The following is a 13,582-nucleotide window of genomic DNA, read 5'->3' as shown; positions in this document are numbered from 1 at the left end:
TGTTGACAATCTTTTGGAAGATCAAATCAAGAGCCCTTGCGTGCTCTCAAGTTAACTTAGAAAGTTGTTCCATCTAACGTATGTCAAAATAATAAGAGCTATTTATGACAAACCCACAGCCAATATCATACTGAATGGGCAAAAACTGGAAAAATTCCCTTTGAAAACTGGCACAAGACAAGGATGCCCTCTCTCACCACTCCTATTCAACATAGTGTTGGAAGTTCTGGCTAGGGCAATCAGGCAAGAGAAAGAAATAAAGGGTATTCAGTTAGGAAAAGAAGAAGTCAAATTGTCCCTGTTTGCAGATGACATGATTGTATATTTAGAAAACCCTATTGTCTCAGCCCCAAATCTCCTTAAGCTGATAAGAAACTTCAGCAAAGTCTCAGGATACAAAATCAATGTGCAAAAATCACAAGCATTCTTATACACCAGTAACAGACAAACAGAGAGCCAAATCATGAATGAACTTCCATTCACATTTGCTTCAAAGAGAATGAAATACCTAGGAATCCAACTTACAAGGGATGTAAAGGACCTCTTCAAGGAGAACTACAAACCACTGCTCAGTGAAATAAAAGAGGACACAAACAAATGGAAGAACATACCATGCTCATGGATAGGAAGAATCAATATCGTGAAAATGGCCATACTGCCCAAGGTAATTTATAGATTCAATGTCATCCCCATCAAGCTACCAATGAGTTTCTTCACAGAATTGGAAAAAAACTGCTTTAAAGTTCATATGGAACCAAAAAAGAGCCCGCATTGCCAAGACAATCCTAAGTCAAAAGAACAAAGCTGGAGGCATCACGCTACCTGACTTCAAACTATACTACAAGGCTACAGTAACCAGAACAGCATGGTACTGGTACCAAAACAGAGATATAGACCAATGGAACAGAACAGAGCCCTCAGAAATAATACCACACATCTACAGGCATCTGATCTTTGACAAACCTGACAAAAACAAGAAATGGGGAAAGGATTCCCTATTTAATAAATGGTGCTGGGAAAATTGGCTAGCCATAAGTAGAAAGCTGAAACTGGATCCTTTCCTTACTCCTTATACGAAAATTAATTCAAGATGGATTAGAGACTTAAATGTTAGACCTAATACCATTAAAACCCTGGAAGAAAACCTAGGTAATACCATTCAGGACATAGGCATGGGCAAGGACTTCATGTCTAAAACACCAAAAGCAACAGCAACAAAAGCCAAAATTGACAAATGGGATCTAATTAAACTAAAGAGCTTCTGCACAGCTAAAGAAACTACCATCAGAGTGAACAGGCAACCTACAGAATGGGAGAAAATGTTTGCAATCTACTCATCTGACAAAGGGCTAATATCCAGAACCTACAAAGAACTCAAACAAATTTACAAGAAAAAAACAAACAACCCCATCAAAAAGTGGGCAAAGGATATGAACAGACGGTTCTCAAAAGAAGACATCCATACAGCCAACAGACACATGAAAAAATGCTCATCATCACTGGCCATCAGAGAAATGCAAATCAAAACCACAATGAGATACCATCTCACACCAGTTACAATGGCAATCATTAAAAAGTCAGGAAAGAACAGGTGCTGGAGAGGATGTGGAGAAATAGGAACACTTTTACACTGTTGGTGGGATTGTAAACTAGTTCAACCATTATGGAAAACAGTATGGCGATTCCTCAAGGATCTAGAACTAGAAGTACCATATGACCCAGCCATCCCATTACTGGGTATATACCCAAAGGATTATAAATCATGCTGCTATAAAGACACATGCACACGTATGTTTACTGCAGCACTATTCACAATAGCAAAGACTTGGAATCAACCCAAATGTCCATCAGTGACAGACTGGATTAAGAAAATGTGGCACATATACACCATGGAATACTATGCAGCCATCAAAAAGGATGAGTTCTTGTCCTTTGTAGGGACATGGATGCAGCTGGAAACCATCATTCTTAGCAAACTATCACAAGAACAGAAAACCAAACACCGCATGTTCTCATAGGAGGGAACTGAACAATGAGATCACTTGGACTCGGAACATCATACACCGGGGCCTATCATGGGGAGGGGGGAGGGGGGAGGGATTGCATTGGGAGTTATACTTGATGTAAATGACGAATTGAAGGGTGCTGATGAGTTGATGGGTGCAGCACGCCAACATGGCACAAGTATACATATGTAACAAACCTGCACGTTATACACATGTACTCTAGAACTTAAAGTATAATAATAAAAAGAAAAAAAATAATTTTCAAAAAAAAAGAAAGTTGTTCCATCTAGAAAGAGGGCTTTAATTTTTTGAAACAGTGAACTTGCCTCCAAGTCAATTTAAAGTGTCCCTTTCTTTTTAGCCTTCATAAGCTGACTGTGTTAGTTATAATTATCTTTACATGTGACAGAAAAAAATCCCACCAAAATAACTTTATCTTATATGATTACTTCTGTCTCATATGAAAGAAGTCTGGTGATAGGCAGTTCAGGGCAAATGTAGTGCCTCTACAAATTTGTGAGAGACCCAGGCTTCTTCCAGCTTGCTACTTTGCCATCCCTTATCCTCATGGTCCAAGATAGCCGCTAGAGCTCTAGCCAACCCATCTGTATCCCATCAACAGAAAGGTAAGGCACACTCCCTCCCTTGGAGGAGACTTTCCGGAAGCTATATACAAGACTTAGCCAAACTTAGGCACATAGCCATATCTGGTTATAAAGGAGGCTGGCAGATCATTAGCTGAGTGAAAATGGCTCACTTAGAAATTAGGGTTTTTATTGCTAGAGAAGAAAAACGGAGAATGGGTATTGACAGACAACTAACAATATTTGCCTCTGAACTCCTCCAGACCTCCTAAATTTTCCCCTCAACTGAAAATCCTCTAATCCACTGCCTTAATTTTACTGATAAATGAACAGAATGGTGTTAAACCTAAGTGACTTGTCCCAGGCTGCAGGGTGGAGGCCAGGAAAAACTAGAACCCACATCTAAAAACTTTAAGAGTAGAGAATATTCATATTTTAAATTTCTGTATTAGAATATTGTATTTTGCTGAGCTCTAGGATATTCAGTTGTGACTTTTAGTTAAATGTGGCTGCAATAGTCTCTTTCTATATTCTTTTATTTTTCTTAATGGCTTTATTGAGATATAAATAAAATAAGTATCTCCTAGTAACAGTGTACAATTTAGTGGTTTTTAGTATGTTCAGAGTTGTGCAACCATTATCACTATGTAATTTTAGATAATTTTTATCACTTCAAAAAGAAGCCCCATGTTCGTTAGCAGTAACTCCTTCATGTGCCTGAACAACCACTAATCTACTTTTTGTCTCTGTGGATTTGTCTTTTATGGACATTTCATATAAAAGTAATCATACGATATATGTCTTTTGTGACTGGCTTCTTTCACTTAACATAGTTTTCAAGGTTCATCCGTGTTATGGCTTGAATCAATGCTTCGATTCTTTTTATTGCTGAAAAATATTCCATTGTATGATAATACCACATTTTGTTTATCCATTCATGAGCTGATGGAATTTGGGTTTCTTCCACTCTTTGATTATTATGAATAACACCACTGTGAACACTTATGCACAAGTTTTTGTGTGGACATATGCATCCACTTCTCTTTGGTATTTACCTAGGAGTGAAATCACTGAGTCATATAGTAACTCTACATTTGTCATTTTGAGGAAATGCCAAACTGGTTTTCAAAAGGTTTTACAATCCTGCCAGAAAGGTATGAGGGCTCCAATTTTATTGCATCCTCATCAACCCTTGTTATTGTCTGTCTTTGATCTTAAACCATTTTAGTTGGTGTGAAGTAGTATCTTATTGTGGTTTGGATTCCCATTTCTCTGATGGCAAATTATATTGAACATCTTTTCATGTGCTTGTTGGTCATTTATATGTGTCATCTTCAGGGAAATGTCAATTTAAATTCTTGAACAATTTCATTCTATTTTCTAATTTTTAAAATTTTTGTGGGCACATGGTAGGTGTATATATTTATGGGGTACCTGAGATACTTTGATATAGTCATGCAATGTGTAATAATCATGTCAGGGTACAAGGATTTATCCTTTGTGTCACAAGCAATACAATTATATTCTTTTAGCTATTTTAAAGTGTATAAAAATTATCGTTGACTATTATCACCTGTTGTGCTATCAAATACTAGATCTTATTCATTTTAACTATATTTTTGTACCCATTAATTACCCTCATGACCCCTACCCCTTTCCCCCACTACCCTTCCAAGCCTCTGATAACAATCTTCTATCTTTATGAGTTCAATTGGTTTAATTTTTAGCTCCCATAAATAAGTGAAAACGTGTGCAGTTTGTCTTTCTATATCTGGTTTATTTCATTTAACATAATGACCTCCAGTACCATCTATGCTGTTGCAAATAACAGTATCTCATTCTTTTTTATGACTGAATAGTACTCCATTGTGTATAACTACCACATTTTCTTAATCCATTAATCTGTTGATGGACACTTAGGTTGCTTCCAAATCTTGGCTATTGTGAATAGTGATTCAATAAACATGGGAATGCAAATATCTCTCCAATATACTGATTTCCTGCCAGTTTTTAAATTGTATCATTTGTCTGTCTTTGAGCTTGTAATAATTCTTCATATATTCTAGATACAAGTTCCTTATCAGATATATGGTTTGCAAATATTTTCTCCCATCTGTTGGTTATTTTTTCATTTAAAATGTATACATAATAATTGTATTTATGTATAGTATACTTGTGTGTTTTTGATATGTGCATACAATGTATAGTGGTCAAATCAGGGCAATTGAGAAATCTGTCACCTCAAATATTTATCATTTCTTTGTGTTGGCAACGTTCTAAATCTTCTCTTCTAGCTACTTTGAAGTATACTATAAATTTTTAACTATAGTCACCCTACTGTGCTATCAAACAATAGAACATATTCCTTCTATTGAATTGTGTTTTTATATCCATTAACTCACCTCTCTTCAACCTCTCTTCTCCCCTCCCCACGACCCTTCCCAACCTTGGGCTAGTACCATTATACCTCCAGAAAAATCAACTTTTTGGCTCCCACATATGAGTGAGAACATGCAATATTTGTCTTTCTTCATTTTCTTGATGGTGTCTTTGAGGTATGAGATTTTAAAAGTTTGATGAAGTCCAGTTTATCTGTGTTTTTTTTCTTTTGTTGCTCTTGCTTTTGTTATAATATCTAAAAAACCATTGCTAAGCCCAAAGCTATGAAGATTTATTTGTTTTCTTCTAACAGTTTTATAGTTTTAGCTGCTAACATTTAGGTTAATGATACATTTTGTGGTAATTTTTGTATCTGGTTGTTTCTGTACTCTTAATTTCCAGAGAACATTAAAGAATTATTTCAAGTCATGGGTATCTCCCTCTTAAGGGTGTTCTTTTTCATTCACACTGGAAAAGATTAAACTCTTTGGGCTAGATTGCCACTGAAGTTATCAACAATATACGCTAGAAACAGCAATATGTTCTATTAATACTTTTTAAATTGACCTATAATTACTCTCCTTTTTAGCACTTGGTATAAACAATTGAATTAGGAATTGGTATATTTAGGAATGATATCTTATATCTTACTAAAAGACATCATTCTGCCTTCATGTTTTCTATGGGAATTGTGACTATAAGCTTGCAATTTTTAGTTGATCAGAAAAATTAAGGCTAAACAAAAATCATCAAAAATAGCACATCCTCCCATGACAAAAACAAAAAAAATCTTCTTAAGACAGCAAAAACTAGATGATAATGGAAACAACTGTGGAGAAACTCTTACTGCCTTTTAAAATGTCACAAACATATCCTTGTATTAAGGTTAGACATTTTAAACAATGACTGAATTAGAGCTGGAAGGGGTCTTAAGAGCTTATTTCTTCCAGCACCTCACCTCCAGTAGCCAACTATCATTTTCCCATTCCCATTTTACAGATGAGGCAAATGAAGCAACTCTCTCTGCTTCATCTCCTGGCTTCCTTTGTTTTGGCTTTTTTCTTAGACTTGCTCCAGTGGAGGTCCCTGGCAGCAGGATACCATCTTTATAGCAATCAGTCCCAGAGGAAAGCGCTTGCCTTTCCTGATAATTCTACCAATAGTCCCAGAATTGTGTATGTTTATGTCACACATATGTGTATATGTGTGTACCTACATGTATATGTCATATATGTGTCATATATAAGAGAGGAAAATAAGAGAGGAGCCAAACATGAGCCAGAATTAGAGGATATGAGGAAAACGCCCAGCAGAATCATGACATTCACAGTCCTAAAGCAATTCAAGCACAAAATAAAATGTCAATGAAGACTGGGTGCAGTGGCTCATGCCTGTAATCCCAGCACTTTGGGAGGCCAAGGCAGGGAGGGTGGCTTGAGCCCAGGAGTTCGAGACCTGGAAACATTGGCAAAACCCCATTTCTACCAAAAAAATACAAAAATTAGCTGGGCATGGTGATGTGTGCCTGTGGTCCCAACTACTAGGGAGGCTGAGGTGGGAGAATCACTTGAGCCCAGAAGGTCAAGGCTGCAGTGAGTCGTGATCACGCCACTGCACTCTGGTCTGGATGACAGAGTGAGACCCTGTCTCAAAAAGAGAAAAAAAAAGTCAATGAAAGGTCAATGAAAACTCATCCTTCTTTTTATGTTATAAAATACAGAAGACATTCCTAGAAATAGAACGTTTTGTGAAAGAAGATTCTTTAATCTCTCAACTGAAGTGTATCAATGGGCAGAATAGATCTAGAATCAGAACACATTAGATGAACCAGGAATTGATTTATTTGGGGGAGAGTTTCCATTTTTGTCAATTAGATATGATTTATAACCAGAAACTATAGATGGAAAGCTTTTAGATAGTGAGAGAACATTTTAAAGATTATAGAATGATGACTTATACAATATCTTCAATCTGAAACCACAATTATACACGTTTAATCCTTATTATTTTTATTTATTTTTGAAACAGGGTCTCACTCTGTCTCCCAGGCTGGAGTGCAGTGGTGCAGTCACCACTTACTGCAGCCTCAACCTCCCAGGCTCGAGTGATTCTCCCACCCTAGCCTTCCAAGTAGCTGGGACCACAGGTGTGTGCCACTGCACCCAGCTAATTTTTGTATTTTTTGTAGAGACAGGGTTTTGCCATGTTGCTCAGGCTGGTCTCAAACTCCTGAGCTTAAGTGATCCTCCTGCCTCAGCCTCCCAAAGTGCTGGGATTACAGGCGTGAGCCACTGTGACCGGCCTAATCATTATTTTTTATTGTAAAAAAATACAAAGGAGAATTAAAGAAAACGTATCACATAATTTTTACATTAACATAAAGCTATTTGTGTAATCTCTTTGAGGTTTCCCTCTTCTTTCTCTCTCTCTCTCTTTTTTCTTTCTTTGCTTTTTGAGACACAGCCTCACCCTGTCACCCAGGCTGGAATGCAGTGGCACGATCTTGGCTCACTGCAGCCTCTGCCTCCCGGGTTCAAGCAATTCTCGTGTCTCAGCCTCCCATATAGCTGGGATTGCAGGCGCTTACCACCACGCCAGGCTAATTTTTGTATTTTTAGTAGAGACAGGGTTTCACTATGTTGGCCAGGCTGGTCTTGAACTCCTGAGCTCAGGTGATCCACCCGACTCGGCCTCCCAGAATGCTAGGATAACAGGGGTAAGCTACCATGCCCAGCTTTTTTTTTTTTTTTTTTCAGATGGAGTCTCGCTCTATCGCCCAGGCTGAAGTGCAGTGGCAAGATCTTGGCTCACTTCAAGCTCCACCTCCCAGGTTCATGGCATTCTCCTGTCTCAGCTTCCCTAGTAGCTGGGATTACAGGCGCCCGCCACCATGCCTGGTTAAGTTTTTTGTATTTTTTTAGTAGAGACGGAGTTTCAACATGTTAGCCAGCATGGTCTCCATCTCCTGACCTTGTGATTCGCCTGCCTCAACCTCCCAAAGTGCTGGGATTACAGGCGTGAGCCACCGTGCCTGACTTTTTTTTTTTTTTTTAACATTTAAAATATCATAGAACACATACAAGACAAAAAACAACTTTTAATTATTCTATCTCTAAGGATATCTAGGAAGAAGCTAAAATATTTCTGAGGAAAAGACAGCAAAAATAGGCCTCTGTTTTCTTTTTTTAAAATTTTTTGACAATTTAAGGAGTGAAAAGGGAAATTAAATAGAATGGGTGTGTTTGTTAAAATCCTGTCACATTCTTAATGACCATTATACTCTTGAAAGTTGCATGTGAGCTCAAGGAAATGTGTTAATCAGATTGTTTTGGCTGATGTTTAACAGGTTGCAGATCATTTCTCTCAATGTAATTTCAATTTTGGCATGTGTTTAATTTTGCATATTTGTAGTTACAATCATGTTGCCTTATAACATAAAAAAATCAATGTCTCTATTCAGTAAATCATAAAAATAATAACAATGTAAATACTACAATTCAAATTTTAAAAACATAAATTGCAAACAGGACTCCAGTGCAAATATAGGTTATAAATTTGTATGTGCTGTGACAAGTCTCTATGTGACTTTGCACAAGCAGCCACACAAAAAAAGAAAGAGGTGGAGTACAATAATACATTTCTGATAATTGGATTTTATTGAGTGGGTGATCCTTTTATGTTAGTCCCCAGCACGTTGTCTTTTATAACACTTTTCTCAGGTTTTTTGTCATTGTTAAAGCACAGTCACCTCTCATCAACTGAAATTTTCTAAGGGGAATACTAAACAATGACCTCTAATAGAAGAGAAATATGAGCTCCAGGAGGGCAGGGATTTTGTCTTTTTTATGTGCTGCATTCCCAATACCTACCACAATGCCTTGACCTTTGTAATTACTCACTAAATATTTCTTAATAAATTAATGGATTTTTCTCTAAAAATATCATCAAAGAAAATCAAAATGAAAAAGCTGTCATTCAAAATTGTACTCATGAACCTGTTGCCTTAGAACTTGCAAAGTCAGCTGAAGGTTAATAAGATATTATTAAGGGAAATTAATAAGAGAATGCAGAATGAACTATTGACAAAACCGATCCAGTAACAATCTTGGGCACTGCAAATATCCGTAGCATAGAGTGTTGAAGACCAGGTCCCATAACACGCGCTGTGCAGCAATTTCATGTTAAAGCGCTATATGTATTAGACAGAAATACTCAACAAGTTGGTCTGTTTATCACTGACAAATCACTGCAGGATTTTGGTAATTGTTATCTTGTTCAGCTGTAGGCTGGACGAGACACATCGCAAACATACTGATTGGCACAAGGTAGTTTTGTGAATAGCTAGAAAGAGTGTTATTACAAGAATAAAAGAAGTTGAACAGTTAACAATATGCCTCCTATTCTTGCTTTCATTGTTCAAGAAAAGTGAATATTTCAAATATAATCAAGTTGTGACCTTTAAATATGCTCTCTTTAGCATGTGTTAGGTGAAGAAACAGGCACAAGTATAACACTCTCCTTTTCCACACTGAAATATGCTGGTTAGGAGGTGCTCACACATTTTTGAAATGAGAAATGGGACACTGATAATGCAAGACAATTGTTTCAAGGGGCTCTCTCAATATAAGTAACTCAGTACTATGTTCAATACCTAAAATAGACTCATTTCAGGGATAAAATATTGTGATTTTTAAAGTTTTAAAGATAGCAGGATTTCTTTAGAAGATTGAACTATGGCACAAAAACCTGGTTTGCTCAACACTTGAATTTCTTTTCTTGGAGAAAGAGATCAATGATGCATTATTGGGAATATTTTTAAATAGCATCCAAAAGTTGTGACAGAATATGAAGAAATATCCAGCAGCTCTCACAAAGTCATCTTTGCTTCGCAGGTTATGTTCTGATCACTGTAAGCCCAGTCACTAATTGGGTGACTTGCTGTGAAAAGAGAGACCTGGAACAATATTGTAGCTCTCTCTGGCTCTCATGTTATTGCCCTTGCCCTGGAATTTTTCCCTATCTTGCCCTGCCCAGAAGATTGCCCAAACTGTGCATGAGTTAATCCTGCCCTTTGAAAGCTGGGTTTATTTTCCAGCTCTACTCATCTGGGACAGGCTTCAGCAACAGGGCTACTTTCCCTTGGCTCATGCCCAGTGCCCTGGTAAGTGGAGTTTTGCCTGCTTTCAGCTTGCTTTGAAATTTTGCTTTTTGTGTGTGTGTTCTTTATACTGTATGGGATGAAAGTGCTTTGATTTTACACCACAAGGGTGGTAGTCATTGCCCTCCAAGATTATGAATTTCTACCAGCTTTTCTTTGCCTTTCCTGTCTAGCCTTGTTATTTCAGAATGATATTAATTATATTATCTTGCTCATACAAATGTAATCATCTATGAATTATTCAGAGGAAAACACTGACTGGATGCTATATCTGGTTACCTGGATTTTTTCCCAATTATTGAAAACACAGAAGAAGTGAAGCAAAGGTCAGTCTACCCCTTATAATTTACCAAAGGCTCTTAATGTTTCATGGGAAATGACCAGTAAGTCTTGGTCAAGAATCCCTGCTGATTTTATAGGAAATGAATTTATTGAGTTTAGCAAAGACTTTCTCAGCTGGGCTCTTAATTCCAACTCAAATCTTTGTTGCCATAATCCCAGTAATGGCCCACTTATTTGCAATGTGTAAATTATCTCAGCTAGCAGCTTTTACTTGGGCATACACATTTGTGGACTGGGACTTCACCATCATGAAAGTATCTTAAGCAGTTAGAAGGATTAGACTGAGAGGATGCTATAGACCAGTAAGGGCACTCTAGAGTCAGGGCTGGTATTTAGTTAGTCCACAATGGGACAACTAGGCCAATGGTTTACGGTTATCCTCCATTTTAACTGATTAATGCCTATGCCGTGTTGTTGTTAACACACTGAATGTCCACATTTTGAATATCATCGTTGCCTACAATATATTCTTGAAGATTTCTAAGCTTCTAGTCATTCACTATGTTGCTCCAGATTAACAACAGTAGTCCTGCTGAATCACCAGTGGATAGTATCTGTAGATTTGCTTCAGTCTCTACCTGAGTTCCAAGGAAGTCAAGAATGCTCCTCTGCCTCTACCAACCAAGCCCATGTTGGCCTTTTCTAGATGCTGTGGAGCTGGACAAAATTGGACTTTTAGTATATACAACTGAGGTCCTAGAATTAGTACAATCTTAGGTTCAATGTGCAAAGCTTCATTATGACTAACTTCAAATATTCATTCATGGGTAACTGCAACAGAAACAATTTCACCAAAGAATACTGTTTCTAATTGAAAGATGGTTTTCTAATGCAGCTTTTCTAAGCTTTTGTGTCATCCAAAGAACTTTGGTCCTATAATGATAGAGTAAAAAAAAAAAGGCCACCTTTTAAGAGAATAAACATAGGTTTTAAATTATTTTGTTAAGAGTTATTATTTAAGGTTATGTAACAGGCATAAATCTCAATCTAAAGAAATTCAGGTTGGCAAGAAACACAGTTTTATTTTCCCATTACTCAACCTAATTTCTATTTCAAGCTCTGATTTCACAAGAGGTGGCAAACACTTAATCATAGTTAATTTGGCAGGAACTGCATCTCAATTGAGGGGGCTTACATAGCATCACTATGCTGGGGGAAGGGGATGGGGCATTTAATCCTTGCTCCTCATCTACCATGCTGGCTCCTCTTAGAGTTCTCATATGCATCTTTCTTCATTAGCAGGCAGCTCCATGGAATGTTGCTGGGTTGATTTTGGTCCATCAGCAAGGACTGTTTTGGTCTGGTGGTTGTGCAGTGCCTTTGTACCCTTTTGGGTGTCTGGCAATTGTGTTGGGCATCCAGAACCTCCATAGTACTATGTAAGTTTGCACTGTCCATTATGGTAGCTACCAGCCATATGTAGCCAATAAATAAATTAAAATTAAATAATATTAAAACTCAACTTCTTCAGTGACACTAGCCACATTTTGCATGTCCAATAGTTACACGTGGCTCATGGTTACTCCATGGGACAGCCAGGTAGATATTCATCATAGAAAGTTCTACTGGACTGTGCTACTCCAGAATCTTGCCTGGCCTAGATAACAACCAAGTTTTTTCTTCTCTTAAGGGTCTTGCCACCTCCCCAGGACTCTAATAAAGAGAAAAATATGTCTATTAGTTCTGAGATAACATAGATAGATCCCAGCATTTCAGCTGCCCTTCTCCAAAGCTTGTGCCAGAGTAGGGTGGGATTAGGTCCTGCTCTCAGAAATCCACTAGCATCCAGCTCTCATTACATCCCCTCCAAGTTCTGTCTTTCCCTTCTAGCCCAGGAAACTCATTTCTCATCTTTGGGAAAGGAAGCTTTACTATTGTCTATAATAGCACTGTCCAATAGGAATATAACGTGAGGCATGTATATAATTTACATTTTTCCTGTAGCCACATTAAAAAAGAGTAAAGGAACAGGTAAAATTAATTTTACTGTCTTTTATTTAATAAACCCAATATATCCAGAATATTATTTCAATATGTAATCAATATGAATATTATTAATGTATTAATCTTTTCTGCATACTAACTCTGAAATTGATGTATATTTTATACTTATAGCACATCTCAATTTGGACTAGCCACATTTCAAGTATTCAGTAGTCACATGTGGCTAGAGGCAAACAGTGCAGGTCTCTAACTGGATTCCATTTCATTATTCCTCAAACGGCCAGGCTTTTGAAACTCAAAAACCAATAAAAAAATTTTTGTTTTTCTACATTCTGTCATATTCCTTTCCTGAAACAATGAGCAGAGACCAGCCTAAATGAGGGTGAGTGCAATGCTGAGGATCTTGGGATGGGGTATAAGAGGAGAAAAGCCGTAGCAAGAAAGGAAATATTTAATACTTGGAAAAACAACTACTACAGAAATCATCACTTAAAATTTTAAAAGTATTAGCCTGCCACAGCGAGTTTTTAGGGACATAAAAATTGCTATAGGATTGTTGGAAGTAAATTTGTTTGCTGTGGATTTAAAACAATTTCATTAGCAGTTAAAAATTGCAGTAATATTGTTGTGTATAGTATAACAGCTATGGTAACTGGAAAAAAAATACAAAAACCTACAGTGTTATTATTGGGAGTAAATCTTATTACTAGGAATAAGGCACAGATAAATTCCATTAGTGGTTAAATCTTGCAATAATACCTCTGACAATTTTTACTGCAATAACTGTAAAACCCAAAGATAAGAATTTTATCACCAGAAAAGATAATAATAATTCAAGCCTATGGTTGCATTTCATAGTCTTGAATCTCCATTTGGGGAGTTTCTGAAGCAGTGACTAGAAAAGCTGTTTCACTGAAAATAATTTCTGTCATTTTCAAAATTGTCATGGCAGAGAAGATTTAAAGTTTTTGATGCCAGTTTCCACTTATTTCTTTGTATTCTATCTTCATTTTAAGCTTGATGATATTTAAAGGCAAAATTTAAATTATTTTAAATGTTGCATCTTCTGTTAGGTAAAACATTTTGCAGTCAACAACCTGGGTCAAGTGGACAGGACAATTAATGTAACTTGCATTAAACCTGGGACAGAAGGAGATGATAAATCAAGA

At 37.0% G+C, this 13,582-nt stretch overlaps 1 protein-coding gene across 5 annotated transcripts in view; it reads left to right on the top strand.

Moving 5' to 3' along the window:
• EHBP1 (EH domain binding protein 1) overlaps positions 1 to 13,582 on the top strand; it is a 418,858-nt gene that overhangs the window by 71,229 nt on the left and 334,047 nt on the right. For 2 of the 5 annotated variants that reach the window (XM_077958266.1, XM_077958252.1), the window contains exon 1: positions 10,027 to 10,130. The exons of 2 other annotated variants lie outside the window; for them this stretch is intronic. The gene's annotated coding sequence lies outside the window, so the exon portion shown is untranslated. Of the gene's footprint in view, positions 1 to 10,025; positions 10,131 to 13,582 lie in introns of those variants that run through there. One more of the 5 variants, XM_077958260.1, reaches the window with a different exon arrangement.

This window comes from Macaca mulatta, chromosome 13, assembly GCF_049350105.2.
Source record: "Macaca mulatta isolate MMU2019108-1 chromosome 13, T2T-MMU8v2.0, whole genome shotgun sequence".
Lineage (NCBI taxonomy): Eukaryota > Metazoa > Chordata > Mammalia > Primates > Cercopithecidae > Macaca > Macaca mulatta.
The sequence above is the reverse complement of the archived record's forward strand: the minus strand, read 5'-3'. Positions and strand labels throughout refer to the sequence as shown.